Source organism: Myodes glareolus, chromosome 14, assembly GCF_982192425.1.
Source record: "Myodes glareolus chromosome 14, mMyoGla1.1, whole genome shotgun sequence".
NCBI classification, from domain to species: Eukaryota; Metazoa; Chordata; class Mammalia; order Rodentia; family Cricetidae; genus Myodes; species Myodes glareolus.
In genome coordinates, this window is record NC_142039.1 from 36,294,695 (window position 1) to 36,310,831 (window position 16,137).

General features: G+C 41.7%; 1 protein-coding gene across 1 annotated transcript in view; it reads right to left on the bottom strand.

Annotated features, from left to right (window-relative positions):
- LOC125417637 (POU domain, class 6, transcription factor 2) overlaps nt 1-16,137 on the bottom strand; it is a 370,123-nt gene that overhangs the window by 22,244 nt on the left and 331,742 nt on the right. The window lies entirely within an intron of this gene.

The following is a 16,137-nucleotide window of genomic DNA, read 5'->3' on the forward strand; positions in this document are numbered from 1 at the left end:
TGCCCAGTGGAAGATGCTGTTTAATAGAGTCTGGCTGTGATATTAGAGATGGTGCAGGGATGCGTATAAAGTCAGGAAGCTTGTGGTGAAGCTACACATTCCTTTGTTGTTGTTGTCTTCCTTTAAGAGGCATGGGTATCACGTCAGCATGCTAAGCACTTGTCGGTGCATGGTGGGAACTTTGTAATGGCCTCCAAGGTATCAGAATACCCAGTTTTAATTTGCTTAAGTTTGTTCAATGGTAGAGATGATCATACTCTAGATTATCTAAAAATTCTTTGTTGAATTATCGCCCTCAGTCTGACTGTGGTTCCTCTTAGCATTTCCACACCTGTAATCAGAACACCTCCAAAGTATGTGGGGTTCACAGAGGTTTCCACAAGGGGATAATAGGAGCCTAGGTACAAACATCTGAGACATTTCATGCTCCTACCACTGTCCAGTTACCGATGGACATTGTGCCTCAAATTAAAGGCCTTGTGAAATTCAAGGAAAATGTCTTTATCTATATTTATTTCAACTAAGTCAGGAAATTAAAACTGAATCTGGCAAGGCTATAGCGATTTTCTGGTTTGGGGATGAAGAAAGAAAGCACACTTTTAAAATTAGCTTCTAAGAGAATTTGAATACCCAGCTCACAAAAGCTAAGAATTTACTGCTGAGAAGAGCTGATGGAAGGTTACATTGCTACAGAAACAAGGCAAACAGAAGCTGGCTTCTGCTCACCCCTTCCAACATTTGAAACTAGTTCATACTCCCTCAAATTACAAAGGACTCAGGTAGAACAGCTGCATACACGTGGACTCTTTTCTGTATGAGTACAGAGTTTTGGGTCATAGAGGATGTTAAATAGATGTGGCTGGGACAGGGCAGGATTAAAGTGGTATCAAATGCAAAGATTCTATCAATCAAAGGAAGAATCCAGCACTAAAGGAACAAGTAAGGGCTTTGTGAGAAAAATGTCTATGTATAAGTGGTATGTGTTCAAGATCAATGGGGATGAATAAATTATTTTGGAGGAAGGTGGGGATGGTTCAGGAGTACTCTACAGAAGATGCAGGGACAAAGTAAAGTTTAGTATTAGGTCAAACCTAGTAGAAGCAAGTGTAAAGGTAAGAGGCGTGAGGATGATGGGCCGATCAGCTTGGAGGCAAGAGGAAATTGAAACATGTCAACCTGGAAAGATTAGATTCCATCCAGTCAAAGACTTATGGTAACTTGGAGGGGGGATGGGATCATTTCGAGACAGGGTCTCAGTTTGTACAGGCTGGCCTTGCACTTGATAATTAGCCCAGGCTTACCTTGAACCTGATCCTCCTGCCTTAACGTCCTGAGTACTGGTATTATAAGTGTGCCATTGTGCCTGATGATGTATGGATTTTGTTAGGGGCTGAGGATGAGGGTTGATATGGACCCGTTTCAGGTATGAATATGGCAGTGTGGGCAGAACACTCTCAAGTGGTGAAAGACTACAGACCAGATCAGCTGTTAGGATGCTATTGAAGTTATCCAAGTATGAAGCAAAATGCCTCAATGAATCCTTAGCACAGAGGATCCTTGATTCATTGGCTTTCACTTCAAATCACAAAGCGCAGCCTACTTCATGTCTAGCTTGCAACATTAGAAATTTTTGAGTGAAGTTATTGCCCCATCAATCCCACAGCAAATAGCTCGGGCATCGTTTACAATGATCGTCTGTGTCGTTGCCCTGACTCTCCACCTGTAATGATTCATCTCTGATGAATGCTTTAACCAGGCTGAGGCCCATACTGGTATTATAATGATAATTTGTGACTTGAAAGAGTTCCTGTTTCTCTAACAGGGACCTTACGTGGCTGTTGCTGTTCTTGTCTGCCAGACTCTTTCCTTGGATGGGTTAAGAGCTTTAGCCACAACTGAGGAATAAAGTTTATACACAAGAACAACTAAACAAAAACCATTCAAATGAATCGTGTTGATTGGCACACATATCTAAAAGACTTCTAGTTTCCATCATAATTTGAGTGGCTTACATGCAATTGGGACTATCCTTATCTCAGAAGCAAACAATGTCATCATGAAGGTTGCTTTGGGACTGTGGCAGAACTAGGAGTTAAAGACCCTGTAGCTTCTCAGGCTGTTGTTTCAACACCGCCCTGCACCTCAGCCTAACAGGAATTCACAGGGTTGAGTGGTCTGAATTAGGGAAAGGTATGAGTGAGTGCATTCACTGTCAACACTCAGATGACCTCAGCTGCAGTCTTAGACTGATGTCACAGAGGCCCAGGCACCCAGACAAGACATTTGATGGGCCACATGTTGTTACAGTCTCTGATATGCAGTTAAGCTCTGCCAAAGGAGTGTGATGGCAGATGTCACCTTGACAAGTAATTTTGTTGCCATACTTTAAAAACAATGCCTGTCAATGCTGTTCTCGGTGACTTCCTCGGGTCTGTTTGTGCATTAGCAGAGACACCCCTTTCCACATGTTTGTGACACCCTAGCACTGTGTAGTCAAGTGGCTTTTGTAAATAGTAGCATTGTTTCATCCATCCTTGAACAAGGAACTGAGATGTGAGGAGCTGACGCTAATGGAGGCAGCCAATCACTTGGCCCATTCTTTCCGGTCTGACCACAGTGATCTTTTCCTAGCTCGAGCATTGGGTTTCCTTTTTTTAGATGATGAATTCATTCTAAGCTCACTGTCATTTTAGGTTTAAAGCTAACTTTCTTGGAGTTGTTTTGGCATCTCTGATTAGGACATTTATTCTAAGGGAAAAGAAAATTACACTGTTTTATACTAATATTTATTTTCCAAACTGTAATCTAGTGTTTCCTTGCATTTGGCTATGTCTAAGTGAACAAGAGCGCTGAAAGGGAAAATCTCAGCGAATCTGAGTCAGAGAATGATAAAGGCATGGAGGACACAGATGGAGGGAAAGGCCTGAAAGGAACGGTCAGAGGAAGACACATGAACAGCGACTAGGGCCCTTTGGCCTGTGGCCCTGGCCTCCTGGAACGCCAGAAGTTTCTCTGTCCATAGGGTCCTGTGGACTGATTCGTAATGTCTGTCTTGGCAGTGTGGCCAGAGGTGGCATTGCCAGGGTTCCGGATCTCAGACCAATATTTTAGACCAACTTCAAAGATACACATTTTAATAAGAAAAAAATCATGAGAAAGAATATTTGAATGTGTTTGTTCTATTGCTTGTAGAACTGGGTGTTAGAGATACATTCCACTTGTAAACACCCTTCCTCACACTTAATGTTTTTACCTGCCTGAGTTAAAACACCAGTGGATGTTAAAGGTTTGGCTTCAACGTTAGGAACATAGAGACATACAGACAAAAATCACGGGAGCCTGGGGATCTGTAAACTGGCACTATCTGCAGCAGTGTGCTAAGAACAGTGTGCTAAGAACAGTGGATGCTAGAGGTACAGCAGAACAGTAAAGACAATCTCCTCTCCTCAAAACAGCTTAGCTCCATTAAAGGGTAGTTTTCTTAGTGGGTGTAAGAATGGTGGAAGTAACTCCCTCCTGACTGGGAGAGCTTGTGAATGGCTTTGCCTCTGTGTCTCAGTCTGCTCCTCTGTAAAATTGGAAAAACTACTTCCTAATATCATTACAAGTCCAAAATGAAACGAGGCATGCAAAGCACTCAACATGGCTTTACCTAGCAGCCAAGGGCTCAGCAAATGCTCGTTCAGAACTTTTGTTTCTGTTCTCGTGTGGTAACTCCTGTACATTTTTACTAGGTTGCAAAAATCACTTTCAACATCTTTATTTTGAGACTGGCCGTGAACTTGCGATCCTTCTGCCCCAGTTTCCCAAATGTGGTGATTACAGATGTGTGCCACCACCTGCCTTTGAGTTATTTTAATATCATAATCTCACCATGAAAAGAGTTCACCATTAAAAACAGGAGCCCACCACAAAGCATAATGAAGGGTTTCCTGTCTTAGGGAGGGAGGCATTATAACGATGTGTTTCAAAAGGCTTGACTGCATGCTGAACACATGGAAGAGGCCTCTGCAAAGTGTCAGGCAGTTCCAGAACACAGAACTCCACGATGCAATTAGACGCCGAGAACTCTGAGGTTCTGTGTGTTTTCCTCACTCCCAGGGTGACCTGGGAGTTTTCTCCTCACCCCAAGGTTAAAGTACTTGAGTGAGCTTTCTCTCTTCAAATTTATGTACTTTAGCTTCTACAGATTTTGAAATAGGAGGGGACAGAGACAAAGAAAGAGAATGGCTGGAAGGGGGAGAGAGTGTGCATACCCCGTGTCATTGTCAGGAGGTGCCCATCCACAGCTGGAGGGGCCAGGATGACCACCTCTCTAGATTCAATTGCATGGGTCTGAGTCACTTCCCACCTTGTACTAAAGCACCCCTTGTGGCATGAGCAGTGTAGTTTTTAATTAAAAATTAAAAATTTTAAATGCATCATAAAATCTGCATTTACATATATATCTGCAATTATGAGATTTACTGTTTTTCCTTTATTTGAGGTCTACAATCAAAAGCTAGGAAATATTGATAGAAAAAATTGATCCATTATCTAATCAAATGATTAAATGAAACTTACACCAACGATGTTATATTCAAATCAGAAAGAAGGAATCACAAGCTTCTATACTCTATTCTTAGGACGGATGGTGTCCAGGAAATGCTGTTTTTCTGAACAATATATAGATGACTGCCATCAGTACAAGCTTTAGAACCGTATCAGACAGAGATCTACCTGCCCTGCACTGAAGCAGACTGGTGAAGTTTGGGTTTTAGAGGGTTCATGGTTGTCCCCATGGTCCTGGGTTTACTAGCACACAGTTTTTATTCATCTAGAAAGTGGGGCAATGAAGGCAAGAGACAAGGGAGATGATTTTGCAAGGTATCACCTCTACTGTTGTCAGAGTTCAGTGGGGGCTTTTCTGTAGTGCCTCTGCCCAGCTTCCCGAGAGGTCACAATGTAACCTATTCAAGTTGGTGGTATTTGGAGGTTATGTCTTCAGGAAGGATATAGGTCAAGATGGCAGGCTCCATATGAACAGATCCACTGTCCTTATAAAAGAGACTCCCATTTCTTATCTTATTTCTTATTGGAATTTTTTAAAAGTACATTTTAGTCCATAGTTCCTTATTACAAGGGCAAAAGTCAAACCTTCTAAAAGCAAATGAATTCCCTTAAGCTGAATAGCCTGAAATTTAATTTCTAACTCCATACATTATTTTTCTTTGATTATTTATTTGAATAAATAAATTTAGTCACATTGGGGAATAAGGAAATTTGTATAAAACTGAGCTAACACTTCCGTGTCTGCTTCTCTTCAGTGGTGCTAACACTTCCTTTACACGGGTCCACTAGACAGTAGAATTGTCTGCGAGCCAGATGATGGCAAATTCTAAATGATAACCAGAATGTTTTTTCTTCATTGATTCTGCTTTTAGGTGGTTTACAAACTAAACTAAGAGTTGTTTTCTTTTTCTCCTATCCTGGTTGTATTGTAGAGTTGCAACACAGTTCCTGTTTGCCTTTCAAAAAATGTCACAACTGGGGTGATGCCCTCACTTTACAGAAGGACCAACTTCGTCCGCCTTTACCTGGCTTTTCCCAAGACTTAAGTCCCAATACCAGCCAAAAGTCACCACCAACAACGGAAAATTAGAATTAGGGAAAGCATTTCTGTTTCTATTAGTCGCTGCCAGATTAAGAGACTAAATCTGATTGAAGCTATTTATTGCTTGGAGGAACACCTTGACTCATAGCCAGGAAACATCCTCTAAGAAAGCCTCCCATCTAAGAACTTCCTATTTTATATTTCATCCAAAAAAGGAGAAAGAAATAACTGTAGCAACAACTAAACAAAAACAAAAAATACCCCCCCTCCAAAAAACCACAATCAATCAACCAACCAAATAGAAACAAATTGGGGACCAATGATAATGAGCTCCAATATTCCTAATTTACCCTTTATTGAAACAGGCCCTTGTCTGGTGGGCACAGGTGAAGAGACTGCTTGGCAATTGCTCAAGAAGGTGCTATGCATATTTAGTACCTCCTGGTTCTGTGTTTCTACCCAGGAAGTGCACCAGGCTGTAAAGTCGAATTTAAATGAGGATAAACAACAAAACAAACCTCCAAGGAAAAAGAAGGGTGGGGAGTGAAGCCCCTGGAAGGGCTGTTAGTGATGCACCTGTCTGTCATCGCCCAGGCCCACGAGCCCAGGATGATGCAGGGGATTTTTTTTGTGAAGAAAATGCCCATTGTTGTGGCAAAATTAAATGCATTTTGATACTTGCAGGCTATGCTTATCTATCTGTTCAATCGGAAAAAAAAGTTGTTCTCATCATTCTAACACTTATTACTTTTTCAATTTCCTGTTGGTAATGTTTTCTTAATGTTCTTTAGGGTGAGACCACAGAATCTCTCATTTCTCACAACAAAGACTGAGACTCATTAGAATTATGCTGATGAGTTTTTCTCATACAATTGCGAACTCATTGTCATAGGTGGCCAATCTACAGCCAGATCCCCCGTTATCAGGCAGTTTTTGAGAAATGTCAACTTCAATGGTGGCTCCTCAGAGCTTTCTTATTTCCTTATTTCTATTTCAAATGTCTCACGCACGCGCGCACGCGCGCGCGCACACACACACACACACACACACACACACACACAATTTGCTTTAGTCCTTCGTGATTCTTCTGGATTCTTCATCATGGGAACAGGTGTCAAATTTACAAATCATTTCCTCCGATGCAGTGGCCACGTGACATTGTGGTCTCAAAATCAAAATGAGTTTTCTGAGTCCTGGGTGATACAGTATATCTCACTTTTGTGTTCATTTAGTAATTTTTGCATTATGTTTTAAATATGTGCATCCCTTCTCTCAAAGATACCACCCATTATATTAAAAAGCCGAAATAGTTATTTTCTAGCCAAATAATACTGAAAAGATTCTTATGGTTTAACATCTTCCATTTCTAAGTTGCAGTTTCTCAAGTTCCTTGTAAATTGAAAGCAGACTTTATTTAGTACATATATCACTTCTCTTGGCTTCTGGTTGTTTAGGAAGGCTGGCTAAAAAATGACTTTAAGATACAACAAAGAGGGGAGAGAGTTGTTTTTTCTTTTTTTTTTCTTTTTCTTTATTCTAGGGCATAAGAGGGAAACAAGAGTACTTAAAGGAACTGATGGTTGATAACCCACTATAGCCTTGCCTTTTGGTTAAGCTGAGTAGTCTTGCTAGGAAGAAAGGCCAATGTTGTTGTGTCCAGAAGCCATTTGGTGTTGGTTGGAAGGGGGCGCAGACTAGACATAACCTAGCCGGGGCTGCTGCTAATCTTGAGAAAATAGGATTTCCCACTTGCTAATCATGTGGGTAGCAGACTCCGTATTGCCATACTGATCTTCTCTTCGTGTTGGAGGGAGCATGACAGATGTGGTCAGAGAAAAAGTGTGCGTCAGGGCGTGCTCGAGACTCACATGACTCACGTGACTCAGCATGATAGGCCCAAGTGTTTAACAACCGTTATTGTGTTCACACTTTAGTCGTAATTTTTTTTTAAAGCTGCTAAAGAAAGGTAAGTAACTGGGAGCAGTCATTTTCGCTTGACAGAGGGAGATGGGGTGGCCTTTAAAAACATTTTTCACATAACACTTTGATATATTCAGTGAGTATTACCTTGGATCAGCTGACCAAAGGGAATGAAGTAGATTACGCATACAGACACTCTGTTGTGGGATGTCTCCTATACAGTAGGCACAGTGGTAGACATGTCAGAAAGCTTATGCTGAAAGCAGTTCTGCTCAGAGTCAGTCTGGGCTCTGAAGCAGCCAGATGTGGGTCTCTGTGAGGTGCTCTCATTCACTGTGTGGCTCTGGAAAGCTGGACAACTTTCCTCAGCCTCCAGCCCACCCATCAGCCAGGAACTGGGATACAGCGGAGAGCGCAGTGAGCCTGGACTGAAAGCCTGAATCTGTGTAAAATGCCTACCGAAGAGCATATTAGCATACCTGGAATACCATCTGGGCCATGGACTTCATTACTATATTATTTTCGCTGTGCTTAATGCTTGGAGTGCATTAAGAAGAAAGCAAGAAGCTCAAATTGTTCCCAGAACATGGGCTGGAGAGCATTTTCTTAGATCAGACAAAGCTGGGCTTGGTTCCTGCCATTTCTCACAGGGTGACCTTGGACGCTCTCCATCTCTACAGACCGCATCATGCATGTTGGGAAAGATGAAGTGGCTGTGACATGTTGAGGGCTAAGGACCAATTGGCACTGACTGCTCTATCAATGGCAGCCACTTACTAAATTCATTATTGCTGCAAATTGTGGTCTTCCTAACATCCTTGCAGAGAAGAGAAAGCTGGCCGAGGGGGATGAGATGCCTTGCCTGGCCTTCTGGGGTATGTAGGACGGGAGTGAGAGCTTAGGTCCCTACCTGTCTTATTGGAGAACCTTGGTTTTTAACACTGGATGCCCTCCCATGTGGGGATACAGGCTTTCATAGCCCAGACATTTATTTCAGTGAAGCTCTGTGCTATTGTCACTACCCACTGGCAGCTGTCTGATCCAGGAAGTGCGCCATGTTTTCTTCTTGTGTATCTGTGCATTGCTTGATTAATGTTAGTTACTTATAAACTGCACCCACAAGCCCTGACTATACCGCAGCATTCTGGCCATCCCAGCTTATGACATCTTATCAGGGGCTACGTTTACTATTATTCATCCAAGGTGGCAAAAGCTAGATAATAGAAGTGGAAATTTGGAGCGAATGTATTGAATTTAATGGGGTTACATAGAGTCTTAGTTCTTCATGAGTCTGAACTTGAAACTGGCCCCGTTCCTTGTTCTGAGCTGTGACTTTTCCATTCTCCTTTGCCTCTGTTCTATTCATTTCTTTCTTACGGCCTTGTAAGTTGATGACATCTGACATCTTTATGAGTATGAACCAACTCATTGGCCAACAAGAACATATGAAGCATTTCTGGCATATAGAATATTTATTTCGAAGGTGGCTATATCTCACATGTGAGTTTAATGTTATACCTTGTCTTGCGATGTCTTAATGACAATGATGGCTTGCAGATGGGGCTGGTGATATTCTAGGAACACCGACTCATATTCAGTGTTCATTTTCTTTCTTTGCCCCCACCCCAATTCAAATCAAGATTATTTTTATTTTCTAATTGGAAAAACTAAAAATAAATAGCTTCTGTTCTTATTTATTACTTTTTTAAACCCAAATATTAAAGGCAGCTAATAGTCTAGTATATAGTTGCAATAATACCAGGCTAGGTCAAGGCTGCTTATTATACAATAACATAGTTCTTCAATTCCAATACAAACTTCAGTTCTAACTTAAAGAATTAAAATCTGTGAATCTCTAACAATCTATATATTTGTCTGATATGGTATTTTTTTAATACTATCTCCTCTCCCTGAAAAAAATGCATGGCCTGACTTTAGGCGCAATATAAATCAATAGTTAACACAATACTCTGGGAGAGATTTCTTTTTTCCTTTGAAAGACCTCATTGAAAGAGTAGGTCTCTAGAGGAAAGATCTAGAAACATGGGACATCTCAACATGCTTTGAGCTTAATTAACTCTAGCTCAGTATAGGACAAACACTACTTGTCTTTTTGCTTTTGTTTTGTTTTCAGATGTCACTTGCCCGAAAGGAGCTAGAACCCAACTGTCCTCCAAGATGCTTAAAGAACTCTGCACATTCAAATGAGCCCATGATTACTCCTTAGAGATAGACAGCACTGTCCCACAAGGGTGCATTAACTAATATAGAAGTCTGCTGCATAGGGAGCAACTCCTTTTTATTTCCTTATGTTTAATGTTAAGCAAGGTAGCCCTGATTGTCTCCTTGGAGCTGTAATTAGCATCCTCCTACTTATTAGCTTTTGAGAGTTACCTGTTTGGGAAGCTCCAGGAACTAACTGTCCTCAAAAGACTGTACAAGTCTTCATTCACAAGTCTACTGGAGAGACCATTTCCCTTATTCCATGAAGATGGAGACTAAGGGCTGAAGAATTAAAACAACAAGAACAACAACAACAACAACAACAGCAACAACAACAACAACAACAGCTGCAATGGGCAGAACTACAAGAGAAATAGAGGGTACAACATTGTGTTTTATGTAGCAGAGACACGGTCCTCTTGGACTAGCACTTCAGGGTGAATTCTGTAAAGGTTTTTACTGCTCACCACCCTTGTTACATGAGGTGAGTTCCGCTAGGGGTGGAGGCTAAAAAGAATGTCTCCAGAGGGGCCTTTTAAAGTTCATTAAGTTGATGGGCCTCTGGCGCTGATGTGTCTTCCATATCGGACATGGAGTGGGTGAGAGGGTCGAACGAAGTTGGCTGGTGCCCGAGTAGTGCCTTAGATGAGCAGAGCTGGGACCAAACTTGTCCCAACTCTGAGTCTCGAGTCTGCAACAGAGCCACCTGTAGCCACACTTCCCTCAAAACTCCGCACCCACAGGGTCACTGCCCACCAGGGTTAAAAACTAAGACCTTCATCAGAGTTCTGGAGAGCGAGAATTCAAGACACCACCAGGACTCCATCGGCCGGCCCTTTGGTATCACGTCCGATCTGTCTTTGTAGGTTTTAAAGTCCAAAGAAAGTTAGCTTGGGGACAGGCGAGCATTAATTTGCCAATCATTTGCATGTTATGGGTCCCTGGGAATTCTTGAAACAGCTTGAGACCCCCTGTTTTTACAATCGGGCCAACAGGCACCACGGGGTAGAACAGAAGTCAGAGCACAGCGCTGGTGGCAGAGCAGCGTCTCCTCGCCAGAGGGATTTCTACTTTCAAAGAGCATTTTAAAAACATGGCTAGGAATAAGCGAGAATTGCTGGCAGCGGCGTTTTTCTAAAGCATGTGCATTTTATTAAGTGTTGGTTGGGGAATTAAGGGTTAAGAAAGTTCAAGTCTGCAGCCTGGCTGCCTGACTCTACTCGCATCTGTGAACCCTACAGGTCACTGCAGCTCAGAAGGCTCAGAACCTGGAGAGAGGTGATCAGCACCAAGCTGGGGCACCGCTGCTGTGACGTCGGAGTTCTCATTTGCGGAGCATTTTGAGGGGCTATAAGGCGAACACTTAGGGAAACAGTGCCGAAATGAGCCAATAAAGCTCTTAACTGGGCTCCAAGGGCAGATTTGCTACGTTAGTAGAAGGATTGGGGTGGCTGATTGTTATTTTATCTTTATCACCGAAAAGAAGCCAGGGTGGAACTCTTAGAATGCTACCCATCCCGGGAAAATACATTTCCTGGCCTCCAGAGGAATGAAAAAAGTTTCACTAAAAATGATAGTTGAAATACAGTTCATTCAATGGGATTTAATTATTACACCTTAAAACTTCCCCCACGACACGTGCAAATGGGAAAGTACAGTTTTTGTCAGAACTATATTATTTTTGAGGAAACACAGAGACACCAACTCTGAATTTTCAACAAAACATGTTTGGTCCTCATTTATGTGAAACGTCTAAATATACTCTATTGTTTTTGTATTTTAAAAAATAGCATTGTAAGCATTTTGTTTTCTAAAATTAATATTTTGCAGTAAAAATATAAAATTTTAGAGAAAAGTCACAGTTTTCTGCCAGTGACCACCCTTTGGATGGAGGAGAGGGTATGCTTTTTGTCTGCACTGTCTTTTTTTTTTTTTTTTTTTTTAAAAAACCAGGAGATCTGAGGCTTGTATGAAAATGCAAATGTGTGTGTGTTGTCTTGGAAAAGTTATTTTTATATACATTTTATGTGTTTCACTATAAGATATAGAATAAAGGGGGCTATGTGGAGCTCCCCAGATTCTCCATTGCCTGCTTGCCTGGGTCTCGGGGGCCCCTAGCTTTATTCACAATCAGAGCCACACACTATTTCCTCCTTTTCTGCAGGGTTGGAAAACTGTTTTATAGATAGTGAGATTATGGCTTTGTAAGTGCATTAAACAGACCTAATGAGACCCCTGGAGAGACTCAAGAGACAACTATCAAATTAATTATCTCTCAATCTTGTGATTGATATTAGCATTTATTATAATTTCATCTCAGGTCATCCGACAGTGAGCTTATCTTAAGGAGTCTCATCTTTCCATTTAAATTGTCTATTGATATTCATTTAAGTGACCTATATAGGGTCAGTTGTGGGGTTTTGATCTTAAAAGGAATAGCTGTAATTTATTAAATGCCTATTTTCTCATTTACTGTTGGAAAAGAGCCCCAGAAAAGTTATATAACCTATATGAAGCCACTCTGTTAGTAAATAGGAATGTTTGTGTTTCAACAAGAACTTGGGTTTTTTATTCACTACTGCCCTGGAGATGTTCCTCGGTTCACGATCATAATCCGGAGGACCTTTCACGGAGAGTGATTCTTCAGTTCCCTCTTTGGAGAGCTAAACTGTGGGGAGACTTCCTGCTGGTGTCTAAAGTGCACTTTCAGAGATATTCTCGCCTCCCCCACCTACCATGGGGCTTGAAATGAAGCTGAGGGTTACCCTTCATGCCTGAAACGATAGTCTGCCACTCATGGTCATTAGGAGGCAGCCGTTAGCCCACATCATCACAGTGATTCCTGTTTTATCACACCGCGGGCTTTGTCTCTGTCCTTCAGTCGTATAAAAGCTTGTTTGTTTCTGAATAACCTGTGTGGGTCTGTGTCTTTACCATTCCTGTTCTTTTTAAAAAATCGATGGGGAAAAGGTCATAAAGTGTGATGACATACACCTGTCATCTAAGCACTTGGGAGACTGGGGCAGAGGTAACCCTGTTTTAAAAAAAGTAACTTTGTTTAGGCACTTTTGTGTCTTATATACTTGGCTCTTTAAAGTATAAAGGTGGGTGAAAGCAGCCTACCACAGTGGCAGAGGATTTGATTTCATCAGCAAACAGTCATGAGCTTCCACTAAAATGTAAAATGCTTTCCTTAACCCCAGGATAAAATAAAATCTCATTTGCTTTTACTTTTCTGTAATAACGCCAATAAGGAGATATTGCCAAGGACACAAGGGGAGCAGTTGTGTAGCTGAACAAATGGATGGTAAATCTACTTGCCAATTCCTCAAACACTATTAGGGGCACACACGGGTACATGCACTCTCCACCCTCTGGCGCACTGTTTGGAGATGACTTAGCGTCCCACTGTTGAGACTCACACGTTCTCAAAACCTTCATCTACACACCAAAGGAAAATGTTCGTTTTGATTCACGTTCATCTTGATTAGCATTTATGGACTGGTAGCTCTGAGATACATATGACTGACCTCATTCTAAGCATTTTAATCTAGTGAAATGGTGTCAGTATTTCCCCGCTTTTCAGAAGAGAAATCATGGCACAAAGTGAATAAAGAGGCCAACCAAGGTCTCTTGGCTGGTGAATGGCAGCCTTGCCTTAGATCTCTTTCTGTTTGTCTCTATATCATACTACTGTCTCTCGCTGCATATCCAAACAACAGCATGAATTATGATGTTGATGATGATGATGATGATGAGTGTGGCATTGTTTATTGAATCTTAGTTGTGTTCGTAAACTCTTAGGTGGTATTTTTAAGACACAATCTCATTTAATTTTCATAACCTACGGATTTAGATTATGTGCATGTGGTGTGTGTATGTGTGTGTGTGTGTGTTTGAGCACAAACCACACGTCAACCTTGGGTGTCATTCTTCAGGAGCCGTCTACTTGCTTTCCGAGACAAACTATCTCACTAGGACCCAGGGGTCACTGATTAGGCTAGGCTGACCAGTAAGCAAGCCAGGGATCCTCAGGTCTCCCTTTCTCCAGTGCTGGGACTACAAAGCTGTGCTGTCATGCCCGGATTAGATGTAAATCCTAGAGAGTAGACTCAGGTCCTCACGCCTGCGTGGCCAGTACTCTACTGATGAGCTATCTTTCTAGTCCAGGGTTCACTCAGTTTTTATAGTGGAGTTAGGAAAACTGATGCGGGAAGGGCTCAAGGAATTTGTTCAGAATGTGTCTGGAATTAAATCCCTCACCCTACTACTTATTCCTTTTTCTCTTGCACAAGTCTCTGATCCAGGATGAAAAGTGAGCCCTAATGTTCTCAGCAGTGCCACAGCCAGTGCCAACGACTGTTACCAGGGGGCACTGACTACCTTCTTGCCTTGCCGTGTCTGTTAAATTGTCAAATCTCGTTACTACTGTCTGCCCTTTCAATTAACAGTTATGAGAGGGCAAAGTAAAAAAAGTAAGTAAATGAAGGAAAAAATTTCTCTATTTGCTATGACTAGAGTCTGGGGAAAGTAGAATGACAGAAAAGCTCATTCTTCAACACACCCAGATATGCCATCTATACCCTTACTGGGATCTAGTTTCTGGAAAACATGGTTTCCAAGGCAGGCAAGTAAAATAGCAAGACCCAGGTGGTGAGATTTCTTGTTGTTGTGACCTGAAGGCCAAGAGTCTGAAGGAAATTCAGAGACTGATTCGGCAGCCATGCATGTGGCCTGCAGCAGATGTCTCCAAGGTTAAGGGGAGGCTTGAGTAAGCTAAGCCTTTGTTTGAAGCTCAGAAAACTAGAGAGAACTGGTACTTAAACCCTCCTGAGTTGGCCTGAAGGCTCATTTAGGTGTCTTACAATTCTGTTTTTTGTTTAAAGGATGCAGAAAGGATCTTAGGGAGTGAGGACAGGGATATACATTTGGGTGACAGTGCCCCTGCTTCAAGGTTTCCGTGTGGAACGAACCTTTTTTCAAACCATCAATCAGCCCTGCTTCTCAAACATAGGTTTACACATTCATGCCATTATTCTTACATAAATTTCCAAATACAATAAAGAGTCAGTGTCAAGAACTCCAATAAAAATGTTTCTAAATAGTCAAGGAGGTTTTTCTTCACATCTGCTGGGAAACCTCTACAGAGACTTTAAGAAATTAAAAATAAACAGTGTGGTAACCCTAGGTGGCAGGGTGTGTCAAGCAAGGCAAATTGTGGCAACATGGTTCCATATATTCGTCCCTTTTGTGTCACGTTAACACAGGACAAAGAAACACAAGTCTCAAATGACGTTTGGCCCCTTTTATGGTAGTAGATGTTCCCCTTAGGAACTATGTTTACCATAAATACGAATAAACCATCCTTATACAACTTGTAAAATAATAATAAAAAAGACTAAAATGAACTCTGGTTCAGTGTCTACACTACCTTGTGAGTCTTCAAATTGGGATTCTTGTGGGCTGAGAGAGAGATTCTAGAGAATAGAGTGACAGAAGTGGCTAACAAACCACCAAAGCATTTGAAAAGTAAGACACAGTGGTTCCTTTCAATAAAGGATTTCTCCATGTGGGGCATAGTCTACTTCACCTGCACTTGGAACAGAAAAGTTATGGGAAATGCCTATCTGCACACAGATTTGGTTTTGATCTTCAGCTCCTAAAATTTACATCTTAATGTTGCTTTATTTCTGGGCATAGCTCTAGGAAGCTGCTTCCAGCATGGGCCTGGAGTACTTATGAGTTATAGATATTAAAACCAACTTTTCCTCCACCCCAATACCCACACCCCCTCCAGAAATCTTAATATGCTTTTGAGAGTTTCAATTTAAAGCTGGCTGCATAAAATGATCCTTTGATGAAAAGGAATTGGAGCAAGGGTTAAAGCAGACATTGAAAGGTTACTATAGAGGGCACAGTGTTCATACAACCCTCCTTTAATATGTGTGGTGTGCACCTGTGATAAGATGATTCATTACATGGGGCCTCTCTTTGACAAGCTCCATCGTTCAGCCCTCGGGTCTCTGATGGGACAATCCTACACCCGCCCAGGAAATATAACAAGGTCAGCTTTTTCTTCCTTTGGGCTGTAGATGAGGATGGTTTCGCTTATAATGCATATTTGCTTATGCTTTAAGAAAATTTTTTAAAAAAAGAGTTTAAGGTGTTGCGATTCCTGGTTTTGCAGTGCAACTGTAGCAGGGAGCTATGTAAACACACTGCTGAGTAAAGAAACATTGTTCTCTCTGTAATCATATTGGCCACCCTGGAAAACTGATGTCACTAAGGACCGAGGCTGGACTTTGGCTTTCCATTGGAGGGCACCGTGACATCATCAGCTTCGACTCTGTTCTGCTGTTTTCTGTAACCTCCAGGGTTACTGATCACTGAAACTCTATCAT